Here is a 14,887-nt window from a genome sequence, read left to right on the forward strand (position 1 = left end):
GGGTGCAGTCTAACCAGAATGCACCGAATTCAAAGTGGATCGCAAATTAGTTGGCTGGTCAATCATCTGGTGCATCAAAACAAACTGGTCCAAGATTAACGGAAATTTGCTGAGTGCCTTTGTAGAGTGTCTATGGTCACGGTAGACGTGTCTTTGCGGACTATCGTATCCAAAACCTCCGGAGTTTCGAGCCCGACATTTCAGCACTTTAACAGAAGCGAGTGCTCGTTTGCAAGATCGTACCGTCGCCTCGTAGAAGTGCGCGCCAGCGATCGGCGCGCGCTTCTGCCTTCGATGCGCTTCCGTTGGGAACGGGCCTGCGCTTGAAGAATCCCCGCACTGTGAACGCGGATAGCGTTAGGCGGCCCTGAAAATGCCACCCAAGCTCACGGGGCCATCCACCTGCCCAGCTAGTGAGCTGGACAGGTGGATGATTTGTCTCTCCCGGTGCGGGTGCTCTAGAAGAACGGCAGATTGGGCGAGTTGGAAATGCTCCATAATATTAAAGCAGCGCTAAGCAACAAGGACGAAGAAAGAAGGGAACGCACACACAGCGCCTGTGTGTGTGTTCCCTTCTTTCTTCGTCCTTGTTGCTTAGCCCTGCTTTAATATTGAGGAGGGCTTGAAGGGGGCGGAAATGGTCTGTTCTGTACAAGGTATCTGTAGAAGCCTGAGAGTGGAGTCCTAGTGTTGCTTTGTATAGCGTATTGAGGGCCCGAATTAGTTTGTCTTGTTGTGTGCCTGTGAGGGGGCAGTAAGGGATGCAGTTTAAGAAATTGTTCAGGGCCAGCGCTTTAGCAAGGCGGCTGGCGTGTGTCTTTGGGAGGCCGGCATGACTGAGCGGCGAAGTGTGACTGAGTGGCATGCACGCATGGCCGTATTAATGGCTGAGGTGAGAGTGTTGGAGGTAACGCGGCAAGAGTCGACGGAGGGGATGCGCTGTCCGACCAGGGTGAGGAAGATGGAGGGGTTCATCGTCCGTTGATATTTTACTGCGTGTTATGAGTAGGAGTTCAGATTTCTCCGGAGTGGGTTGCAGGCCCGCTTGGGAGAGGTGTGTGGAAATGGTGTTAAGTGCCTGTTGTACACGAAAAGTCAAGGATCCAGCGACGAAAATAACGCTAAGCTTCTTCGCTTGTTCGGGGCAATCTGTCATCATCGTTGCGTGCGGTGTAATTGTGAGCACCTCGCCGAGCCCAAAAGTTACATGTAGAAACGTCAAATCGCCGGTGCACGCTGCACTCTCCACACCAAACTATGAAGCACTCTTTAATGATATGTTGAAGTACGAGTGTCGGCAGTAATGCAGGTAACGTTGACGTTTTTGTTCCAGTAAAGTTCATAGCATTAACTGTTACGAGAAATGTGCCGCATTGCTAATTTACACAAGTTAGCTGCAGTGACGTCAATGCCGGTATTGCAGTACACGTTGCAAAACGTCGCCGACGGTAATTCGGTCATTCCAATGGAAGCTCTTTCTGGGGTCTGTTGTCCTTACTCAGTCAGCTTGCCATGCTCAGCGCAGAAGATCAATGCGTTCGCATTCTGGCATCTCGCAGGGGACTCGCGGACTACGACAAATGTGCGCAAAGAGAGGTCAAAATGATTGACAAAGACTCACTGTCTCTGGAATCCGAAAAGTTAGTTAACCTGTACTCCACAAATGTTGTGCAGTCACTGCGTTGGACATGTTTTGGTGAGTACGAAGGTATTTTCTACGCACGCCTTCTCTGCGATTTTAAAGCTAAACCATTTTTTTTGCACAGATAACAACTGCGACAATGCGTCACTCTTAATGAAACTGGACAACTGCGACAGTATAATTAAGATTGGTGTTTTGCCAAGCATAAGGATGAGCAACTCAACGGGTCTAGTGAAAGCCTGCAGGTAATGCTGTTACTTTAGCCTTCAAATTCATTTCCCTTTCTTTCGGGTAGGGTTAGTGGCGAAGACACTCATCAATATCTTAAGAGAATACATGTTGCCTTGTTTTGCAGCTACGTTAAAAAGTTTGAGTGGTGCATCAGACAAGCACGGATCGATACCGGCTGCGATAGCGACCCTTCGGTGCTCAGTTCTTTAGAAGTTCAGCGGCATTTAGACAAAGCGTCCGAGTACGCTTGGATATGTGACCGCAGTGGCGGTAAGTGGCAGTCTGTTTTATTCACGTCTCAGTTCTAATTCCTATGGTCCTCTTTATCTCCCAAGAATAAGCAGTGGCGACATCATTTCGACGTTTTCACGTTACTTTCGCTATATCTTCAGGACCAGTCTGCGAGGAAGCTTACGTAAGGGAGAGCCTCAAGGATTGCTATCAGCTTGCCAACCCGTCAAGTTTTGAGCTGGAATCGTCGTTTGTGAGTGCAGACACGCTGCATAAGCATTGCAGGTAGGGATAGTGTTAATCTCAGGCGTGGCTAATGTGTTACTGAATAGCGGTGGTTGTAGCGCATGCTTTCTTCTTTTTTTTTTTCAGAGACGTAAAGGCCTTCAAGTCTTGCATGCACGACATACTTTCGACGAAATGCGAGAACGACCCAAGGATGTTTCACCATTGGGACGTGTACTACTTCAGGGACCTCATAGGAAGAGGACTGAATTGGACTTGCTTCGGTGAGTGCGAAACGCAGCCTGAACGGTGCTTGCCGCGTGCCAACCGAATGTGGCGCTTTTTAGGACTCGGCAAGTTCAGAAAACAGACACAATGTTTTTCTTTAATTTTTGATGGCAGCTGCAGAGGCATGCCATGCACCTTGCATGGCTCCGCTAGAATATTTCAACGCCGAAGTGCGAAATCGATTTTTGGTTACCTACGACAAGTTGTCAGCATGCTTCGTACACACATTTGTCGAAGTTCAGTTTGTGAGCCATAGCGTGCCCCCTTTTCGTTAGTGATTTCTAGTCTTTTCAGGAATGTTCCACGTAAACATGAAAACGTTTGCGCTTCATTTCAGAGTATGACTGCGATGCCAGCGTGGTTTTGGGAAAACTACGAGACTGTGATAAACTCTCCGAAGAAGCGGCCACATATGTGGACAACACCTGGAGAACTGGTCCGTCATCAGTTGCCTGCTGGTTAGTATCAATTTATTTTCGCACGTTAATTATAACAATGCCGAGTTCTGAAGGCACACTTGCCGCCGGAGCACTCTCAGCGAAGATGCGAGCTACGGCGACCAAAACTACATAGCAACGTCACTACCGGTAAAACGATTCTAAACGGATGTGATGAGGCCTTTATTGAAATGAAACTCAATCTGTACAGGTAATATCTTTTTTTTACATGCAGGCTTGCTCATGCACATATGAACTGCTACAGTAAAGTGCTGAACGCACTCTGCGGGAACCCGAAGGAAGCATTGCAAGACCAGCGGTTAGCCAAATACACTGCTGATGCCAGACAACGAGCACTGCGTTCTTGCGAGAGACAAAACGGTTAGTAAAGTTTTCACTTCATTTTCAAGAATACTTAATATCCTCTTTTTTTTGGCGCAGTGACTTCATGCAACGAAAGAGACCTCCTACAAAATCTGACCACGTGCGATGGAATTGTGGACACGTTTATTGTACCCTACTCGAAAGACGCTTCTGACTTGAACAAAATGGCTACCGCATGCATGTGAGTGCCGTTTTGTTTTCTTGTATCCGGTTGAGGAAACTGTATTTCGACAACATTGAGGAGTCAACGCTTCTCATAGTGCCGAATTGTACATCTAATGAACACCGACGGCTAGAAGATTGTGCTGAAGAAGTCGCTGATACGTAGACCGAAAAAATTGCCTCTGAAACAAAATTCCTTTCACAGCACTTGAAATTATTTCTAGTACAGTTTATCGTACTAAACAATTTATTTTCTTGTGTGTGATAGAGCTTTTGCTCGCAATTTTCATAGTTTACCTTTTAATGCCGTGTCCAACTTGGTCGCAACACCAACCGGTCGTGACCAAGGGCCTCATTCGAATAGAGGCCACCTTGCTGTACCGCGTTCGCACAGAGTTAGCACGAACTCCAGTATGGCGCTTTAAGCTCGGACAGTGACGTGGCGCACTATCTGTTGAAATGCCCTGACCTGCCTATTATAGAATCGCGTTCTCTTTCGTGGACTGAGACGTCGAACTGCCCCGCGTAATTCCCTGGATGACACGCTGTTAGAATTTAGACCTTCGACGCTGATAAGAGAGGTTGCTCTATTCCCCCTTGCCTTTATTCGTGACGCTGAATCCGGGACGAGGGATGACACTCAGCTTCGTTACTTGAGTGCGCTGCGTGGCGCTGGCGGGGGGTGGGGGTGGGGGGGGGGGGGTGCATAGATATGCCAGCATACATCGGCTTCGGCTTGCATATTTGAGTAAGGTTTGCCATGACAATTCATTCCTTTTACAGGCGGCGCTCAGGCAGTGCGATTGTCGGCACTCTGCAAGGCTAACACCGTCGGTTTCAAACTCTATACACTTCCCTTCACAATCTCTCAAACTTGTCACAAACCCTTCTACATCCTTTTCACTTTTGCAGTCGAAAACGCTCAGGAAAGCCTATTTCGATGCTTACTGCTTAGATAATAGCCCTCAATGATTCAGGTTTTGTATTGCGCCTTTAAGAGCTCGCAACTAGACACATTCACTGCAGGCATCTGATAAATAACGCGTACACTCGTGTAAAGGTCACACTTTTTTTTCGAGATTTTTACAGGGTGCGCCGTTTATACGAAAGGTGCATTTTTTGCTCAGCTTTTCCGACTATAGTGAAACCCAAATTATGCGCACAAAATTTGTGCAACGACACGTATTTTACGACAAACTAGCGCGGTGCCCGGCGCACCCTTCTTAAAGATAATGCATATATGCATTGAAAGTCTGGGTGATACCACTGATACGACGACCGGTGGGAAGTCACTGCCACATAATCGCAAAGCCTCCGCTTGATTGTTCTAGGCGCAGCTTGAACGGAACGAGGCGTCGTCGGCATTATCGTCCCTTGTGTTGCAGGAAGCTTTCATCGTCCGGTAGCTCCGCGCGGAACGTATCGCGTGAGGGAAACTGTGCATACTTGAAACACAATTTCTATTTGCCGACTTATTTGCCCAACTTACCGGCTGTCAAGTTGGAGGAAGCGGCCATTACGTGGACGCGCCTCCGTAAACTTATGCATGCCACGATGAGAAGGCGTTGCAAACGCTGTCCACGTTGTCTCTGCAAAAAAAAAAGTTATACTTTTAAATGGTACATGAAGTCATGAAGCCTGCTAATGTTCAGCTAGGAGAAGTCGCTCGCCAAGGTTTTGTTTTGCAGGAGCAGACTAGAATATTTTTGTAATAGATCAGTGAGATGGACAGTGTAATATTTCAGATTGATTAAACATACGTACAATACTCTTGGAAAAGAGCTCTAGGATGATTTAAATGTTCTAACGGGCTCTAGTTGTTAGTTCAAGAACATACCTCTTGAAAACAAAGGTAAATTTCACTGTCGCGTTAAAGATTAGCGCTAAAACCCCCATCAAAATTATTTCGAAGCCTGGTTTCGGCGATTGCGCTCATGAAGGCTGGAGATGCAATAATATTCATGTTTCTTTCATTCAGAAACGTGAAGCGATTTCAAAAATGCGTCCACAAGGTTGCCCAAAAAGAATGCTTCGAACCGGATGGCATCGAACTGGTTGGCACACAGAAGTACCTTCGAGAGTATTACTACCAATACAACTGGATCTGCAGAGTCGTTGAAGTGACGCCATCTGGTCAGTCTCAGCCTCTGTTTGTGTATCATTATGCAAGTCAGTACATATTTCGATATATTCATTGGCGGGTATCCTGTGACTCGTGCTCCTGACACTCTTTATCTTCGCTTGTCTCGAATTCTCAGTTGAGGACAAGCCCACTAATTCATAGCGTTGCCTTTCCCTAGCCTGTTTCAGTCAACAATGTAATTTTTTAACAACGTAAACACACTCACGGAACGTTATTCTGGATTGTGTAGTTGTAAATTAGTGTGATCCTTATTCTGTGTTCTTCTGCGCTTGGCCTCCGTGTCAACACTAACGCGATTAGCGAACTACTCAGGTTTTTAAAAGCGACTGTTTAGTGACGAAGATACTGTTGCGTGCCTAAAACGTTATCTACATCGTGTGCATATGTGATTAGGTTATAAGAAATTTCGTATTTTTTACTCTCGAAATCCTACATGGGGTTTGTGGGGGGGAGAGTAGCTGCCTTTGACAAGACGCTGTGGAACACGGCAGTTTCACAAGATAGACCTTTTCGCCATAGTAACATTGGACTGGTGCAGGGTCCAGGCCCTACAGCAAAGTAGCCATCGAGACCCGAGATGAACAGTGAGTGACGTGAACGAATGCGCGAGCACCGTCCGCCAAATGCATTCCTGGAATGTACTTGACACGTCGTTTGGGGTTTGCCCAAAAGTAACAGAGCGCTTTTGTCATTTAGGCATGTGCGAGTCGATTTTTGCTTTCCATAGCAAGTTGAACACTTGGGTTAAGGACAACGCAGTGAGCTATGAAAAGGTAAGCGATAGGTGTAACATTAAGAGACAGGAAGAGGGCAGAGTGGGTCAGGGAACAAACGCGGATTAATGACATCCAAGACGAAATCAAGAGGAAGAAAAGTTCTTGGGCAGAGCATGTAATGCGAAGGCAAGATAACCGATGGTCCTTAAGAGTACCGGACTCGATTCCAAGAGAAGGCAAGCGTAGCAGGGGGTGCAGAAAGTTAGGTGGGCGGATGAAGTCAAGAAGTTTGCGAGGATACGGTGGCCACAACTGGCACAGGACAGGGTTAACTTAATTGGAGAGATAAGAGGAGGTGCATTCGCCCTGCAGTGCGTGTAGTCAGGCTGATGATGATGACGGTCGTCGAGACGATGATCCATTCACCTGAGCTGACGGCTTAAAAACCAGTTCACCGAGTCAGCGTGCGCGGTCATCATAAAGCAGCTTTCTTTATACATCCTGCATTTAACCAAGAGCATAGCGCTGAATTTTCTAGAGTCGACGTGCTCCTGTTTCTGTTTCAGTTACTGGTGCCAGTGTGCCAACTAGTCATGACTGTATCCAACGTTACTGCTAGTCCTTGCATCCACAAGTTTTTATCAATGTTATTCATTCTGATTCCTCGTGTTTGCAGCGCCGCAGTGTAACAGCGTTCGCTTGATAGACCGCCTACCCGAGTGCTCGGGCTTCATCATGGGCCGTCTCTTTAATACGTCCATGTCCTACATCGAAGAAAAGGACCTAGCAACATATACAAGGTAAAAAATTGTTATCACGAACCGAGAACACCGCGAATATCGTTCTTACAGGACATGCCTCTACAGTACATAACCTAGCTATTTGTTTTCAAATGGATTCGTTCATCGTTCGTAAAACCTCACAATTCATTATCACGATAAGGAAAAATAATAGTCCCAAATAATCTGCAGGTAGATGTCAACTCACTCGAATCAGATAAGTGTTCAGCAGAAAGAAAAAGTTAAGCATTGCTTTCTTCGTTTATCGTTTCTTCTAGGTTTTTTACTGAACATACTAGCGAAGGTTGAAAAGAGGCGTGCGTTAACAAAGTTTTGTTGCGTTTTCGTTTCCATGCAGGAAGAATGAAGGATGCTGAAGGAAAAACCTGTTAGCCACCAAACTTTATAACCAGAGAATCAGTGGGGCTAACGCTAATATGCAGGAATAGTAAACATCAAAAGGTTTTAAATACAAACAGGCTGCGTGCTCTAAGCTTCCCATATTCCGTTTATATTTTAGTTTCATTGCTACAAGTATTGCACGCGTTCTTCTTTTTTTTTTTACTCACACACAGTATAAATGCAAAGAGCACAACAGTGTACAAAAACGGCTTCTTTAGGCGCGTTATTCAACGAGAAATAACTATTCACAAAGTGCTAGGCAAGAATAATAATAGTCGCGTAGTATTACCAGTATGACCGGCGACACATTGTTGTCTCTCATTTGATTTGTGACTAGGTGCTGCTGTTGATTGTGAACAAAAGTTTCTCGCGTGCATATACGCAAGCCTTTTAGAAATATATGCGCGAGATGTGCGTGACACATCATTTGGGCGTCTGCAGGAAATAAAATGAGCTAGTCCTAATGGATGCAACACACGTTCTGTTTGTCTGAGAGCGCTATTTCTGCGGTTTCCCACAGCGAAACCTTCCAATTAGCTTATGGGCAAAAGTACACTGAACTTGGGGGCCTGTAACCATTCACCGGTGCGGCCTGTTGTTTAACCAGGTTTCCTTCGTTCTGACGGGACTGTCCCTGTAACTTCGCGCAGCCAACACTCTCACTAATTTCTTACAGGTACCAGCACGACTACGAAGTTTGCGTGTCAATGGTGATACGAGACGTTTGTGGTAGCGGAGCTTCTGTGCCAGAGGATAACTTTGACGTTGTGAAGTTCACCAGAGACTACATGCAGCTGGGAGCCTCTCTACACGAGTCTGTTTCTTCCAAAGCTGGTATGTACGCCAACGGCCTGCCACGCGACATCACCCGCGGGTAGCGGGAGGGTTTGGAGTTGTCGGCGTGGCGGATTATGCGCGATGTTCATATTCGCTGCAAGGAAAATTTATGGGGGCAGCCTCACTTATGAGTTTCACACATCGTGAAGGACGCAGCTAGAATGACCGAAGTCGCTCAGAAAAACAGCAGCTTATCTCGTTAGTGCACATTTATGTTACATAATTTTGCGTCAGGGGAAAGAGGTTTCGTACGAGAGGACAAACTCGTATGATCGTTTAAACAGCCCTTCTGGCCTGTACGAAAAAATCGCAGGACACATGTCGTAGTTTTACAATTTGCGCGCATGTTAACGCTGCGAGGCAGCTTTTTTTTTTCTCTTACGATTCTCATTTACCCTTCTTCCAGATCCGAGGTGCTTTCACCACTACGTGAACAAGAAAATTAGTGAGTGCGATGGGCTCTTAGTTGTGTTCGCATCACCGCAGCTCTCAAAATCATCTCACGTTGCACAGCCCGAAGAAGCTTGCAGGTTTGTTTCAACGAATTGTTCGATTGTACGCAAGTATAGTTTGCACAGGGCCGCTGTTCTTGACTGTTTCCAAGTCTGTTCATATTTTCACAACAGCCCACGGTTCTGGCTGCAAGCTTTGTTTGCATACTCCTTGCAATAACGCCTGATACGTGGCTGTAACGGTTAGAATGTCGGTTGAAAAGGATTGTAAGGTCGTATTTTGTGACGACTTTTTTCCCATTCATTCATACACCCTATTACCTTTGGTGACTTCTGAATATAACGTCACGGTTGACAGCTGGCAAGTAATTTCGGTTGCTGGCTCTAACGGCAAGGGGCGCAAAACAGTGGATGTCGAAATAAATACGCGCCCAGGGATCGTATTCTATAAGCTTTCCATTTTCCATTGTCCATTTTGCGTCCGTCTGGTTCTGTGTCATTGGTCACTCAGATATGCACGCGGCTTTCAAGCGTCTATAGGCAGCAAACCGGCCATTGCGTGGTTGGTGACCGGGCCTCACCATTGGCTGCGTATCGGAGCCAATGACAGCCTGTAATAACGTCCGGTCGCCAACCACCCATTGGTCGTGTCGCTTCCCACAGACACCTAAAAGGCGCGGGTATATCTGAGTGACCAATGATCGAGGGCCAAATAGATGCCAAATAGACAATGGAAAATGGACAGCTTATAGAATACGGCCCCAGGTGTGTTTCACCTTGCAGTCTCTGGCTACTTTCTCGTCACCGGATTTTCATCGATAATTTTTAGCGCTGTAGGATATTATCGCTTAATCTGCATTGACAAGAAGAAACGTGTAGCGAAGATAACTGCGTGGCTGAGGCTCGCCCGGCTGTACTTAAGTTAGTGAATAAAAAAGTTTTGCTCCGCTTTATACTTTACAGAGCGCTCCAGGACTACGTATTCTGCGCAAACAGGAAGTTGAACAAGGTTTGCGGCAGCCTGCGTAACAACCAAGTAACGATCGAGGCTCGAAAAGCAATTGCAGAAAAATTTGAAAATCACTCGTGGGTGTGTCAGAAGAAAGAAAAAGTGGGTAAGTGGTATTTTTTACCATAAGAAGCAGAAATGTGCACGAGTAAGTGGACTAAAAGTACACCCATACAGTCAGTAGCAAAACATTTTCGATTATCTTCTCCTGCACTCCTGCAGTTTGAGAAATATGTTGCGAATTCGTGACGCTAGGTATTTAGTCCTTATTTAGTAGCTAGAAGGAGCTTTTCTGAAGAGCCTTAGCTTGGAAGGCTGGTTGATGAAAAATTCAGAAGCAACAAAATCGCGGAGCTAACTAGTAGGGGAAAATCCATCGTAGAAATGGCAATAAAAAAGCAAACGTAAAAAAGATCAGACTTCTCAGATTCTCTGAAGCAATATACACAAATACAAAATTTTCTTTCAGACAAAAGCTGCACCAAACAAGGCCTGATCTCGAAGCTTAAGAAGTGCGTTGGATTCCTGTTTGTTCACGTTATGAAGTACGCTTCTGACTTCGATGTATACAACCAAGAAACATGCAGGTAAGTCAAAGTGACATCCAATTTTAATGAAACGGGAAAAATATGGCGCTCTAGCTAGCTCTATATGCGCTGCCGTCTAAATTTGTTCTGGCAGTTGCGAATTTTCACAGTCGCATTATTTCTGTGCACTGGAACCGCAAAACTCATTAACAAACTTTCGAGGCGCACATCATAATTTTAAAAATTACCAGATATCTGACACGAGTTAGGAATACGCTTGCTTTCTGCAATTTACTCGCGGAACCAGTCTACGATTGTGCGCTTGCTATTGTTTTCAATATCGGTGTGCTGAAGTTATGCTTGAAGGTAAACGTAAAGCGCGGAAAACACAGGGACGTAAGAAAGACGATGGACAACGCTTCTATGAATTACCAACTAGCTCGCACCCAAACCTTATACTTGAAGATACCACTATGCCATCCTTACAAAAGAAACTGTTGCAGCAGCTCCGTGCCATAAGAACGGCATGTACAGCTCTGAGTTTGCTTGCAACTAAAGAGCACAACAGTTCTGCCTGACTTCTCAGTATATTTTGATAGACATATAGAAGGCAGAGCTGGCGTCACGAATCAAAAGTATATCGTAACTGCCGAGGTCAATTTCCTCAGCCTGTCATCAACCGTGCTTACCTGCGAAGATCTTTTAGTATTCAGTCCCTGATTTGCTGACGTCCGCTGTGGCTCCCACAATGTCATCAACATTAGCAAACAGTACTGTACTTAGAACGTAGGCAGTCTGAGAGGTTACGTATCGGAGTTCCTTAGAATTCTGCCGCTTCACCTTGATAAATGCTGAACTTCCCTTTCTGGATCATAATGCAGATATGTCCAGGAATACCAGCGGTGCGTTTCGGACACCCTCAACACATCATGTTCTCGACAAGCCGTATTGCTCAAGCTTGACGATATCAAGTACTACACCAAACATCTTTACTCAAAATACGACCATCTCTGTCGGTCGGGTGAGTGGCTTTTACTCTTTCAAGGGCCTTTCAAACGCAGCTGCTCAATGTGACCGCGCAGTAATCCCTTTTTATGGGTTCTATTCAAAGTGTCCCTGTGTGAAGAAGCTGCACTGGTCAAGAATCTATCCCAGTGCACTGGTTACATTACTGTAAACGTGCTTCCACATCTTAAGAAGACATCGGATCGAAGCAGGCTAAACTTAGCTTGCAAGTAAGACTACATTTGGATATGAAGGCATCTACCTTGTATTTCTTGTGCTTGAAACCGTGAAATTTGATTGCATTTGCAGTGGACTAAAGGGCTTTCAGAGATGCGTCAAAATGACTATTCCGCTACAGTGCCAGGGGTCGAAAGTGATGTACTCGTCGAGCATCTTATACTACACAAAGGACCTGTATCAGAAGTACAGTTGGACATGCGACACGACTTCTAAAAGTGAGGGATACTACATGCATTTAATTCTGGCTGCTAGAAAGCTATTAGAACTTAGGCAGCTCACAAAACCTGTGATATTTGTGTGCTTCGTCCAGGCCAACTCTGCAGCAGTGAAGCGCTACACAAGCGGCTGCCGATGTGCTCAGGGTTTATCACACACAAAGCCGCAATAAACGCGGCAAAAAAGTCCGATCGCCGCTCTCTGAAGCTGGCATGCAGGTGAGGCATAGCAAAGATTTTTTTTTTAGTTTCGCCAGTGCTGGGCGCGTGTAACCGTTTTCTTTTCTTTTTAGTGCTGTGATGGACTATCAACGATGTGTCCAGGGAATAGTTTCAGAAATTTGTCAGGATCACCAGTACATGCCTGAAACGGCCGAAGTGAAGCACTTTATGCGGGACTTGTACTTCAAGTACTATTGGACTTGCCAGCCGGACGTTTTACACGGTGATTGCTTCGTTGTCTCGAATGCGACAATTCGCGGTCGTGATGTGACGGGTGTCCTGAAGGGCGCGTCAATTTCTGCAGGGAGGAAGTGTGACAAGGCAAAGCTTGAAGAGGCGCTGCACAGCTGTCAAGGATTCCTGATCACGCAAGTCCTTGTTAACGCTAACGGCAGCCTCTTGAGGATGACCGAGGCTTGCAGGCAAGTCCACTTACTTGAAAATAACTGCCATTTCAGTCAAAGCAAAAGAGAGGGTGCAGAACATCCAGGAAGTGTCGACTGAGCGCAACTTCTCTTGAATGTTCGTTAGGAAAACACACTAGCAGCTTTCATGGACTTGTACAGACCTCCACAATCTTGTTAAGCGCGCTTGAACGGCCCACTGAGTAGACTGGCGTCATTTACGAGTGCGCTAGAGCTCTAAACAACACCTCACTGTGTATGCACATTAGCATAGATCGTGATTTACTTATGCTTCGAAAATCTATATCGAACCCTGCAGGCAGCGACGAATGTCACAAACACACAATAGAGCACATTGTTTGAGCTCTGTAGACAAGTGTGTGGACGTCAATGCCCACTAGCACGGCTTCGAGCCCTGATGCGAAGCTTATAGGATGTTTTCAATTAAACGAGCTCGTTATTCGCGAGTAACAGTTGTTCCAGGCGCAATCCGAGATGTGAAATTAAATAACCAGTTTCTTGAGGCTATGTAGCATTTGAATAATGTAGCCTTGTTTCTCCATTCTAACGTTTGTTTTCACTGGAGGCGAAACTGAAAGAATGGAGATTAGTAGAAATCGTCAAAATTAAGCTCCGTTTTGGCAGGCAGGCCGCATCACGCAGCCAGTCAGGAACGTGTGCTTACTAAATGTTTCAGGGAAGCCCACCACTAATTTTTAAAAATGGGGCTTCTGCGGTAAAGAGAAGCTTTTTGCAGCGTAGTAATACCGGTGTTGGAGGACACCAGAAAACAGGCGCATCATGTAAAGTGGTAAAGGGGTTAACTAAATTCTAATAGTTGACTTTTCAACTTTTACCGATAGGCGCCTGAATGCAATTAGAGGTATGTAGCCGGCCGTTAGTAGTAGCCAAACCATTTTTTAATATTTCGAAATTGCGATTACTCTTGCCGTCAGGGCTTCACAAATTTGGGTCATTTCTCGAGCTATTTAAAACTGCGCTCCTGCGGAGAGCGCACAGCGACGTCCATAAAATCTTGTCACTCCATGGCACACGTGCCAGGTGACATTGTATGCCTCGCCAGCGCTGAACACCAGGTATATAGTGGGATATTTCAGCAGTAGTGCTAGCACTTCGCTCTCCTTTGGTACTCGCGCAACAAAAAACCAGTTCTAAAATCGCATTTTTTTTAAGCGCCTGGTGCGGCATTACCTACACAAGTAAAGTGACCTGCTGATCTAAATTGTGAGATGATCAGCTCAAACCACATCACTCGGCAAATGTTTTTAGCCTTTTTTTACGACCATGACCCACTGAGAACGCCCGACGTGTGTGTGGAGGCGAGTAGAAACGGTGAAGTATTTGTGCGAAAAAGCTTGAGACAGATTTAAAAGCTTGTATATTTGCTCACGTTGATATGCAGTGGTCTGAGCGATTACAACTTCTGCCAGTGGTATCTGACTCAAGAGGTGTGCCATTCGGCGAAATCAATCGACGAAATATCAAGTGGAAATTACCTCACAACTGATCACCGCTTCGTGTGTGAGGCATTCGCAAAGCAAGGTTTGTGCCTCGTGAATGCAGTACCGTTCCCGATATGCCTTAGACAGTATGTGTTTCACAGCGTATAAATATCTTTTCTTACAGAGCCCTCTTGCAACAAAGAAGGTATCATTCAGGTGATCTCGGAATGCTCTGGATACATGAGGGATTATATCCTGCCAAACATTGTCGAATACGCCGAGGAGACAACAAGATCAGCAGCTTGCAAGTAAGCGATTGCCTGTTGAATTACGTGCAGCTACATTTTTTTTGTACCTAAAAAATTTGTTATCTCAAACTTGAAATGTATTTCGTTTTTAGAGGCTTTGTGAACTACAAGGAATGCGTCAACGCTGCGACGGAAAAAATCTGCCCTAAATTAAGGCTTAGCCCGACAGACGCTGCGCAGATTGAAAACTACAAAGATCAGCTGTATCAGAAAGTCAACTGGACTTGTCTTCCTGGTAAGCAGAGGTCTTCAAAATCTCGAGTAAGCGGTGTGATTGCTGTGTACGTGGCAACGTCGAGCTTAAAATTATCTTGCCATCAGGGAGCTCACACTCGTCCAGCGCCTTGTGCAACGTTGACGAGATCCAGATGAACCTAACTACATGCTTGGGATTCATCGACAACATATTGAACTCGAAGAGGCTGAAGAAGACAAAGGAGGAATGCCAGTAAGTACGACGACCGTTTCAGTCGTTTATCTCTAGCACACGTAGACACAGCTGCGACGCGTACAACAAATCATGTCGTTCAGTCGGATACAGATAGAACGCTGAAAGCAGGGCATT

This window comes from Amblyomma americanum, chromosome 1 (genome assembly GCF_052857255.1).
Source record: "Amblyomma americanum isolate KBUSLIRL-KWMA chromosome 1, ASM5285725v1, whole genome shotgun sequence".
Classification (NCBI taxonomy): domain Eukaryota; kingdom Metazoa; phylum Arthropoda; class Arachnida; order Ixodida; family Ixodidae; genus Amblyomma; species Amblyomma americanum.